Genomic DNA, 12639 nt, shown 5'->3' with positions numbered 1-12639 from the left:
GATATAAATATATATCATGTCTAAATATAACAGAAATATCCTTAATATAATAGAAATATCCTTAAAATGTGCTGCATTCTTTCAGATTAAACTCTTATTATAATGATTGTGTATTTTTCTATGAAAATCTGTTAAGATATCCAAGAAAATTGCTACTTCCGGTTTATCCTATACAATCAAAATCTAATATATAGTACTCAGTCAGGATTACATATGTATCTTATATGCATATACGAGTTTCAAATAACAAATTTGAAGAGTCTGGATTATATCCAAATATATTTCTTTTTTGAAAATTTGTTCAAAGTTTCAAGTAAAATACCACTTCTGGTTTTACCAATTTTAGCCAAAAATTAATATGCTGTTCCCATTGATATAAAAGTCTTAAATATTCAAACTGAGAAGTTCTGAATTACATTTCATCATATGGTTTAGTTAAAAGCTATTATGGGCTTGAAGTAATGCAACATTTCCAGATGTCCAATTTTGTCCAAAATCTAATTAACAATTTATATGAATGCAGGATTTTAAATATGGAAAAAAATGAATTTTTGGAAGTTCAATATAAGAGTTTTCATCGACGAAAACATCTTTACACGCATACAGACAGACAAACAGACATCACTGTAAAAATAATGAAAACTCTTTCTAGGGCCTTAATTCGTACTTACTGAAAAGTAGTAATCGAATTTTTGGTCCGAAAAATTTACCTCCCGTACTTGCTTAAATAAGTTGGCAGGAGGTAAAAGTTGAGCTAAAAATGTGTTTACTCCCGCTACAGTGTTCTGTTATTATTGTGAGAAACAACAGATATTTAAATAAATGATTTTAGGAAACAATCTAACACTGGAAATTTGTACAAGGAATCTCTGTTACATCTAGGGATAACTTGCCAACCTTTTCCTTAGAAACTAAAGCCAGAAAAATAACCAGTGTTCAGCAATGACGATAGTTTGTAAGGGAACATTCAAGTAAAAACTTCTCTACAAATCTTAGGGGTCTAGCTTTCACAGAATAAAAGTGTAGTAAAACCTTATATTCATTACAAGTTTATTTACCTTGGGGGATATCTTTTCTAAAGATAGATGAGAATGTATAATCTCATTACATTCAATTTAAGATGATCTTCTTTTACGAGAATATTAGCAATATTATTTGTCGTTGTTCTCAGAGTTAAATAAAAATCTATTAAATTATACGCTTTTTTTTGTTGCACTTCATTAAAATTTATTTCCTTAAATTATTCTTACTTAACCTATCTGTCAAGACAAGTTGAAGATTACATAAAAAACTGTAAATTTTCAAATTAAACACCCCGGTTAATTTTTGTCTTACGGGAATCAAATTTCTTATAATTTTATTTATTTTAAAACTTTCCCAAATATAAGTCTAGGAACCGTTTTCCACATTTGAGTCATTTATACCGCTTTATTTTAATTTATATGATGTAGCAAATATCATTTTAACTTTAGTTTTAGATTTAATTTAAAAAATTAGTTAACTCTTTGTAATTTGCAATACTATTAAAATTTTCTCAATTAGTATTATATTGTTTTTATTTTCATACTTGTTTGTCTTTTAAATGTTAAGTTTTAATTTTAATTTAACTGAAGTTTACAAATTATACCTTAGCATCATTATGCGCAGAAAAGGTTTATTAAATCCCTATTACATATATATTTTCCCCAATATCTGCAGAAACAAACGTATATACATTTGTTCCACTGATTGCAATAAAAAAAGGGCTTTTTGTTCAATAAGATGTCTTTGTTTACTTCCTGTAAAGAAATAGAAGTAAAAAGCGTTATGCACGGAAGAAAACAGAGGAAAAAAGAATTTTATAGAGCATCAAGTGTATTGATATCAGAGTCTCAATTTAATCACACACACAGGCCCACCAGCGGCCGAGCGGTAAAGTTGCTGAACACTGGTAGTTCGGTCCGAGGTTCGAATCCCGCGAACAGGCTAGCTGCATATCCCTCCCTTTAGGCAGATAATCCTATGTGCTTTGCCATAATTAAATACACCACACACAATTTAGTCACGGTTTTTTGAGGGAAATGTTTCTTTTTTGTTCTAATAATGCTGAAAATCTATAAGGCTGATAAAAAAAAGGAAGAGTATGATAAAGCGAAGACATTTATTTTGCTTAAGAAACAAACGTACATACGTTTGCTCCACTGATTGGAATAAAAAAGGGCAGTGCACAACTAGATGTTATAGCAGTACTATATACAAAATTCCAACGTTCTATGGCTAATCGTTTTTCAGTTATGCGAGATACATACGTACATCTTCTAGGATTTTTTATATGTAAGATACGAAAGGGTGTTTTTTTTTTTTTTTTTTTTTTTTTTTTTTTGTGACAGATGCCACGAAAAAAAAATCCCTATTGAATTCACTTTAAATCCATTTTACAATTCGTTTTGGAAAAAACAGTCCTTTATTCTGTCCGTACGTACAAGCGCCACGCAGAAAAATCGTCCAAATGGATTCAGAACCGGTAAAAATAAATATTTCGATCGAAATTTGATACCCAAAATGTTTTCACTGATTACAGTACTTTGTTTACTTCGTGCAAGGAAGTAAAAAGTGTTATTCTTTACGCACTGAAGAAAGCAAAGGTAAAAAGAATTTTATACATAGATTATCAAGTGTATTGATATCAACGTCTCAAGTTAGTCACAGGTTTTTAAGGGAAACGTGTTCTTTTTTGTTCTAATAATGCTGAAAATCTATAAGGCTGATAAAAAGGTAAAGTATCATAAAGCGAAGAAGTTTATTTTGCTCTGAAAAAGGAAGGGTTCAGATTTGAATATTAGAAAAACAAGCATATTTTGTCTGCTGGATTGAACGCAATAAATCAAGTGGATGTTAAACAAAACAAATGCATGTAATAAAATATTCATCGATAGATGGAAGAAGACACTTTTCCAAAATTTCTTATAACTGACACCGAGAAATAAGTGGGTTGTTGTGGAATGAAAAGCAGACAATATCAGAGAAAGGAAAGTCAACAAAGATCAAATGACCGTAAAGAAGAATTTTTACAACCCCCCAGGACACTGAGATCAATCGTATCTCGAACTGCATGTTGGCAAGACATCTGATATGGTCTTTATGACGCTAGAATATACTTAAGATATGGCAGTTTATTAATCATTTCAGCAATAAAAAGAGCGACACTGAATTTTTCTTACCAATGTTTTTGCTCCAAAACTGACTGTATCACTCTTCAGTAACAACATAAAATTGATAACATAACTTATTGGATGTCAACCCTTGAAAAAAAAGGAAGTAGCATAAGCATGTTCTTTAGCTGGAAAATTTTTTATTTCTGGTCTTTATTTCGGGTCTATAGCAAGCAAATACACAAAACATTAAATTGTATGATTGTTATTGCATTTTGCTACCATATTACAATTTTTATATATCGTTTCTGGTTATGTGAGCATTACATTAAAGTACCCGAAGTGTTCTTGCGACGTTTATTTGTTTTAATATAGAAAAACACACTAGCATTGTATATCTAAGGAAGATCCGTTCCTGAAGGATCTTTTAGATCAGCGTTTCTTAATTTAGGCGTCGCAGAACCTGCAGCAGGGGTTCGCCAAAATTTAGCAGTTTTGATATTTCTTTAACTTATTATAATAATTTTACAATTACCAAATATTTTACACAATGTATCTGAAAGTAGATAAAGATAAGATAATACAGACAAAGAAAAAAGGAAAACGTTTCGACGCATTTCTTTTTATAATAGAAACGTTCATTTTACTTGCTTTGCACGTGACGCTATTATTTCGTCTGTGACTTATATAAAATTTTCACATTGTTGTATGTCTTAAAATTAGAAATTAAAGTTAATGACCTAAAACTGCAGTAGTATAGTACAGTCAAGTGAAAAATTTGACAGTTTCACACACGCGTGTGTCGGATTTGCGCAATGCTTATGAGGTCCCACGAAATTTTCGTAAATATTATGGGGTTCTGAGGGTCGCGAAAGAATCTTAGTGTTAAAAAGGGGTAGCGACTGAAAAACGTTTAAGAAACCCTGTTTTAGATAAAATAGGCTTTTATTTACATTACGCAAAAGGAAACGCACGAAAACTTCCTTGCAACCCGATGTTCAGCAATTTTAATTAGTCTGAAATTTTTTTAAACGAAGCATTACTAGAGTAACGAATGTTGGTATTTTATTTATAACTTAGATGCAAATAAATAATCATATGCATGGGCAAAAGAAAATTCTGTTTACTTAGAGAAACTTAAGCTTTTAGAAGTTTCGAGCACCAGTTCTACTTACAGAAGTTTCCAGATTCTATGTTGCAGGGTATAAATATGAGTCGTAGAGCTAGGGAGTTCAGCCACGAATCACTTGCGAATCAGCCTTTTGAGATTTAGCGATTAGTTGAATTACGAATTATGGTTTACCTTGAGAGTGATTTCAGAAACTTTAAGTTTTATTTCGTGTATTAAAGAGGTTGTACTGAATATCCGCTTTGAGTTAATTCCAACTATAATATGCTTTGTGTGCTACATATCGTGTTTGTCTTTATAATAAACTGTTCATTTCTTCCTGCTTATCTACACTCATTATTTAAAGAAACATAAATGATCTTGTAGCATGCAACAGCATTAAAACTTTGATCCCTGTATGAAAAAAATTGTCTAAGATATTTAATTTTCCATATCTGGAATTTCTGACTTGTCTTGAGAGGTCAAATTAGATTAATTCAAAACTGATGATGTTCATACAAGTTTTTGCATGCCGAGAAGAAGCAAAATCTGATACTTGCTTTTTGTAAATATTAGTAATTACTAATTATTGAATTACTTTATACAGTGCTTAATCAAACCATTAAGAGACTGAAGAGACTGCTTTATTAAATTTTCCTTTGTTTAATCAAGTTTTAAAATTATATGCTTTAGAATTAACGCTTTGTAAATTTTAACATTCTTTGACCATAATAATTATAAACGCTAATATTTTCTATTTTCAAAATATCATATCTTCTGTATTGCTCCCAAGCCAAGAATGTTCAAAATAGCGCTTTCGCTTTATATGTACTGAGAAGGAAATTGGATAAATTTTCCTGAAAAATCGAATTAGCGTTTAGAAATCGAATTAGACGTAAAGATGTCAAAAAATGTATGTTTCTCATTTCACTTCCTTGCACAAAGTAACGTATATATTGTAATCGCAAAAGATTTTGCATATCATATTTCAACAGAAATAGTCCTTTTTAACATTCCCGATTCCATCTGAACGATTTGTTTTTTCATGACATTAGAATAAAGGACTGTGTTTTTCAAAATGGTTTGTCAAATATTTTAAACGGGATTTTTTTTTCTCTTGACGTTTGTACGTATGCATGCATTATCATTATCATTATTAGGGCACGTACGTACTTTTTATCTTACCCCCATTTATATATTACACCCCCACCCCCTTACCTGGCTTAAAAGTCGGTAACGACATTTATTTTCTCAATAGGTGGTTGCAGTTGTATGTTTCCAGTTACAGAAGCATTTAAAATGATGAAAATATGCATATTTTAGCATTGTCAAATTCTGAACAAAAATTCGTTTTCGACTGATAACGAGACACAAAATGACAAAAATTGGCCGGGATATTCAGCTTCAAAATTTGAAATATTTATATCATTTTTAACTTGCCTCGAGAGATCAATTAATTAAGTTTGAATAAATCGAAGAAACAAATTAAAATAAGTGCAGCAAAAATGTGTATAATTTAATAGGCCGTACAAAGAAGTCCATACCAGATTTTTTTAATACTAAAAGTCGTCGAAAAATGACATAGAAAGCACATTTAGGTGAAAACAGCAAAACGACAAAACAAACTACCACCAACAAAATATTTGATTCGTTTTTCTGGCGTGGTTCAGAAAATATTTCACATAACCAAACAACTAATACGTCTCGAAGAACGCGCAGGCTAAAATGGCTTTGTCTCAATTATTTACAAATATGTTGCGCAAGTAAACTTCCCTTAAGCATTAACCTGTTGCTTGAGGATCAATATATCCAATTATAGGAGGCAATAAAATTCAATTTTTTGAAATATAGTGTTGTCAAGATTTATTTTGCTTGTCACTTGCTTTCGTTCTCCCGCATATTTTCTTAACCCTTCATTTTTCACTTGAGAAGAGTGAAGTGAAGAATGAACAGAGAAGTGTCTATTACTAAGCCTTCAATGAGAAATGACACAACGCTGTTGATCGATGGGTCTTTTCTATTTTAAATGCTGTCTTACAACACTTGCATTTAATACTGATAGGCTAAAAATAAATTTTTTACTCTTTAACAAAATGATAAATAAAAAACAGAAGCTCGAATTTCTATAAACTTAAATTACGGAATTTCATTTGAAGTAGTTTTCGAACTAAACGCAGCGAGTTATTAACATGATATCTCTTTTTTTAACAGAAGGTTACGCAAAAAATAGTGTGTTAAAATATGAAGACGTAAAGTGCTTTTTCGCTCCGTACCGCGTGCCTTTGTTGTGTAACTGGGAGCATGTCTGACTAGTAGTCGGGACGTCCAGAGTTCCAATGATGGCCAAAGAACAGCTAATTTTCTCGCGTTTCTGTTAAAATAAAATTCTAGAATGACTGTGGGGTCCTAACTATCGGGTTGGAGGGAAAGTTCTGTCGTATTTTAAATAGGCAGGTGATTTTTCTTGTAAATAAAAAAAACATCTGGCTAGTGAGTCAATCGGATTTTTTTTGTTTTGTTTTTTTAGCTGCTGTATAATATAAAAGGTGCCCTTCTTTACCGTTCATCATTTACTTGTAATATTTAAAGGGAAAAACATGTCGGTAGATAAAGTGCATTTACGACACTGCATTTTATATGAATTCCAAAAAGGAAGCAACGCATCTGTTGCATGTAAAAATTTATGTGCGGTATTTGGAAAAGATATTGTAAATGTTCGTACTTGTCAAAGATGGTTTAGCAAATTTCGTTCCGGGGACCTGAGCCTCAAAGAAAGTGTTCGATCTGGACGATTATCCAAGATCGATAATGATGTTTTGCGATCCATGTTGGAAAATAATCCACATTTAACAAGTCGAGAAATTGCAGAAGAGTTTGGCATTCATCATACAACTGTTGTAGATCACATTAAATCACTTGGGTTTGTGTTAAAGCAAAGTGTTTGGGTTCCACATGAATTAACGGAAAAGAATTTGTCTGATCGTGTAAGAATATGTTCATCACATCTGATTAGACACAACGTGGAGCCGTTTTTGAACAGGCAGGTTACTGGAGATGAAAAGTGGATTCTTTACGAGAATATTAAAAGAAAAAAATCTTACTGCAAACCAGGAACATCATCAGCAACAGTTCCAAAACCAAGTATCCATCAACGAAAAGTACTGCTTTGTTTGTGGTGGGACAGGAAAGGTCCAGTGTATTACGAGTTGCTGAAACAGGGAAAAAACATCAACGCGGATCTGTACTGCAATCAGCTGGATAAATTGAATGCAGCTATCAAAGAAAAAAGGCCAGCAGTAGCGTTCAGAAAAGGAATAGTATTCCATCACGATAATGCTCGCTCGCATACTGCAGTGGTGACACTACAAAAACTGAATGCGTTAGGATGGGAAATCCTTAGTCACCCTCCGTATTCACCTGACATTGCACCCTCTGATTATTACCTGTTCAGATCTCTGCAAAATTATCTAACAGGAAAAAAATTCAAGTCTTTTGAAAGTGTTTCTAAGGCAGTTGCTGACTATTTTAACTCAATGGATGAGAACTTCTACAAAACAGGAATTTACAGGTTACTTGGAAGATGGCAACAGGTTGTAACAAATAACGGAGCATATATAATTGATTAATATTAAACACATATTTTTATAAATGAATTCAAATATTTTCTTTAAAATACGACAGAACTTTCCCTCCAACCCAATAAAAGGCAGTGGATGATAATTCGTCACTGCCAAGATTATTTAGCGACTAGGTCCTCACCTCCCCAGTTACCTTTCAAATGGGGAAGAATGTACAGGATTTTCTCTCTCTTTACCACATGAATTTGTGGTGTAGTTGGAAGTTCGTCAGGCTAACAATGTGGTGGTCTAGTGTTCGAAACCCGGGAACGGCACTGCCCATTTTTCCTGTTTCGTGCATTGAAAAGCCTGATTATTCGATAAAGAAATCTTTAAACTTAATCAACTGATTTCAAAGGTTTCCTCGCGTGAATTAGTAATATGAGTACTAAACTATGAACGAAACAAAAAAAGTATTGTAGTCTCAAAAGTTCAAATTATCTCGAATATCTATCTACCTATAAGTGTTTAAAAATTAAAAAAATCCGAAAGGCGTAAGATTAAAAATAAATTGCATTCTGATCTTCACCTGCAGATTTTAGTTATTCCTGCCCATTTTTAGCTAGGACCTGCCAAATTTTAGCAAAGTTATTTTGTTATTTATTGCATGTTATTAGTTCTCTATGTTATTAATTGTCTCAAGTCCATTTTACACTGATTTACAATAAGAAAATTCAAATTATTAAAATGAGTGAAAAGAAAATTTTAATAGAATTTCATGAATGCATAAAAAGAAACTTTTGTTTTTATATTGATTACAACAGTTTTTACAAAGACTTTCAAGACAAGGGCTGTAGAAATTACATTATGTAATTTCAAGAATTGTGAACTTTTTCCATTATTTAGCGAAAAATTAGGATAGTTTTATGCAATGTTTTCAGAGAAAAATGAACTTGCAAACTTGGACTGAAATTTTCAATAGAACTCTAAAATTTGCATTTATTGGTCAAAAGAGTCATAGTCAAAATTTATGATTTTTTTTCAAATTATATTTCTCTTGTTAACTCTCTAATGCTTTTTCTAAAAAGGCTTTTCTATCGCTAAACATTTTTCTCTTTGAAGGGGGGTTGTGATATTTAAGATATAAAATATTTAACAGAACGTTATTAACTTTAATTTGACTACCTCCCCTTACTGTTCTAAATTGTTGACAATAATTTTTTGGGGCTGTATCTTTCATGCTTGCTTATCTAATCCTCCAGCACTGAGTCAGCTCGTATCAATGCCGTTTTGCGCAGACATTTTTTTCCACTTTGGTGGTGCTAATATGTATGGCTTTGCTGTTGCACTTCTTGCTTTGTCCGAAAAAATCTCATTTGCTACAAAAACCTGTGAGATGCTTATCGCACCCGTAGTGATGTGTAAACCAAAATACGTGTCTTGAAAATTATTTATCAGGAGATAAAATCATTTTGTTATCTACGCCAACGTCTGCAAGTTTCTTCCTCTACTACGCATTTCATCCGCATGCCAACCATATTTATAACCATCTCGGCCAAGACTAAAAAAATTACTGTTGTCTTTTCTCCCACGAATCCTAAATTTATTACACTTAATGGAGATCGTCTACTGAATAACTACAGACACATATATACAAATAAGTTAACAAAATATGTAAAATACCCTTAAGTCTCCTTTTTTATTTGTTTATTTTTTGCTTTCATAGTAAAAAAAATGTAACAGTCTTATAATAAATATGCCAAAAGTACGTCATTTCAAAATGAATTTCTGTCATGTGATTCTTATACAACTGTCATGACGCATGTACTTACATAATACAAAATATCTTTCAGTCAATAATGATGCTAACGTTTGCTAAACAAAATGTTAATTAACTGAGAAAGTAGAAACTACAAGTTTAGTAACATCCATACTGCAATCTACACATTCTTGTTACTGTGATATTATCTTGCTGGTTGTCTTTTTAATCTCGATTATACTTTTCATATCAAAAGGCACAGATGTGCTAACTCAAGAACAGCCGCTAAGACTGTGCCAATTTAGTTACATATTTTACATTCAATAATATTTCGTAAATAGTCAATCAAAATGCTATCAATTATGCATCAATTTGCATCATCAATTATAATGATATTACATTTATATATGACTAACATCTCATATTAGAAAAGGCGAAAAGAAAAAAACGTGTGTGACGTGAACGCACTCAGGTGATCAATGTTCACGTTCACACAGTTCTGCTGTACCTCTTTTTAATATTCGTTATAATATTCATATTTGGGATGTAAACTGATGAAGATATCCATATGTGTAAAAATTGTTACTGCTTGGAGTAAAAAAAAGGTTCGAAACATTTCGTTAATATTTTTGATCTTCTGACCTGTTTATTCACAAGACTTGTACCAACTCGTAGCACATAAAAATTGTAGTTAAGTATTGGAAAACACTGGAAAGTATTAAAATGTTTAAATTAATTATTCATTGTTTTGAAGCTGATGATGGTAACGACTTATAAAGCAATTTAAAATGAAATTCTAAATTTTAAGATTTTTTACTTACTTGTACGAAGTAAAAAGGAAGTATTGTAATCGCGAAAAGTTTCAGGCAGCATATTTCAACGAAAATATCCATTTTGACTGCTGTCGAATGCTATTTAACGATCTTTTTGCGTGATATCTGTACGTAAGGACAGAATAAAATACTCTTTTCCTTCAAAAAATTATAAAACTGCTTTAAAATTAATTCTGAAGAGAATTTTCCGTAGCGTCTGTATGAACGTATGTACGTACGTACGTATCTCGCATAACTCAAAAACGAGTAGCCTCAGAACGTTGAAATTTTGTATATACGACTGCTATAACATGTAGATGTGCACCTCGTAGTTTGGTTGCAATCGGCCGCACCAAACGTATATAAATATATTTATATATATATCCACTCTATTACCCGGCTCGGTGATCTCAGTTTCTTTACTCTTATATGTTTGTAAATTGTACATTTTTTGCTTTAAAAATGATTGAATTATGTTGTTTTTATCTTCCGGTTAAGGATTTTATGCCTTTAGTAAATCTGTGTGCAATATTTTTAGAATTATCAGCAATTTTAAAGTTGTTTAATTGCCGCTAAGCCTGTTTTTAATGGCGGCCATTGATGTTTGCATTTGAAACAGGAGACTAGTGGATTTGTTGCCAATCTAGAGAAACTTAGCTTCGCAACAACAAAGATAACGCATTCATTTATTATTGCCAATTAAATCATGCTTAATTCTTTCTGGAATTTTTTCGAGAACATAAGCGTTTGAGATTTACTTCGTAATTTTTAATATAGATATTTTGAGTTTTTATGTATTTTTGCCTTCTCGCGAAGTGAGAACTGAATTAATTCAATGAGAAATACTCAATCGTCTGTGAAAAACTGTTTCTTTTTTGTTTTGTTTGCTTAATTTCTTTTATACATAGTTTTAGCTTTATTATAGTATTTGAATAGAACATGTGGCAACGATTAGATAATTCTTTAAATGATATAAATTTTGTGCATTCTGAGTTATAATATGAAGGAAATATAATACTGTCAAGTAAACCTAGCGCCAGAGTGTCGCTATGGTAAACAAAGTGAATTTTAAAGAATGCATTTATTCTATTGTGGTTTATGCGCTGTAGGCGAAGTAGGTTTAATTCAATCTAATAAGTTTAAATAAAATGCAAGAAAAAATGCCTATAATTTAATATTCCGTACAAGGAAGTCATGTGGTGTACACATCAGATTTTTTAATTTTGGAAAACAGGTTATTTTTATATATTAAAAATTGTCAACTTAAAGTTTCCAATAATACAATCAATATGTTATTAAAATCCTTATTATAAAGATCTAATTTTATGACTGCATTCTGCGAACTGTTTTCGTGTTAGTTTTTAAGAAATTATGAGATGAATGAGCTTTAAGGACTTCAGTTATTGTTTACTTTAGGTATTAGTTAGAAATGCAAATATTACTTCAAAGGTGGATTCATTCCCTACATTTTAATTTCCTTATTCTCATTTCTATGTAATTTTATACCATAGCGAGTTTCACTCGTTCTCTTATTCGATTCACTAGAGAATCGGGAGCTTCCTAAGGTTAAATAAAATACTAATTCTATTTATAATGCGCTCTAAAGTCACATTTTTTAACATTGTTTCTTCCTCTTTTTATTCTAAAAATGATAACATGCTTACAAATCTCTTTGTAAACTCATCATTCTTTATTTAAGTATCAAATAGCAAGCTAATCCTTGCCATTTGATACTTAAATAACGCTCAGGACACAAGTAGCTTCAATTAATACTAATATTAAATTTCGCAAACTAAAATCTAAATTAGCTAATTAAAATAAAGTCAAAACAAAACTATATCATTCATAACCTAACCTTCGAAGTATAATCTGCGTATGTCTTCGCAGCATCTCTCGTTTGCAAGCTTGCTTTCAACCGCCCCTGTTTCTTTCTTGAAACATATCTAAAAAATATAAGAATTAACAATACAACTATTCAAGAATAGGCACGAGTTTTGCTCCAGTTTAATGAATTATATTTGGTTAAGGTATGTTGGAGCAAGGGAGTTGTTAACCGAGGGTAGAATACTATTTGGCAGCGAATTATCGGTGAGGCTAATATTAGGCTATTAAACTGCTTGCTATTACTACAAATATCCACACTGTTGCGGTTGTGTGTGTGTGATTATGGCAAAGCCTCGAGAGCTATCTACCTAAGGGAAGGGATGCCTTCGTGGAGGACTTTCTAAGGGAAACTGGCTCGTATACACGTTACACATGGGGAAAATCACGA

The sequence above is a fragment of the Stegodyphus dumicola genome, chromosome 1 (assembly GCF_044657685.1).
Source record: "Stegodyphus dumicola isolate Sdum_Otavi_A_Nest chromosome 1, ASM4465768v1".
Classification (NCBI taxonomy): domain Eukaryota; kingdom Metazoa; phylum Arthropoda; class Arachnida; order Araneae; family Eresidae; genus Stegodyphus; species Stegodyphus dumicola.
Note: the sequence above shows the minus strand (reverse complement) of the source record.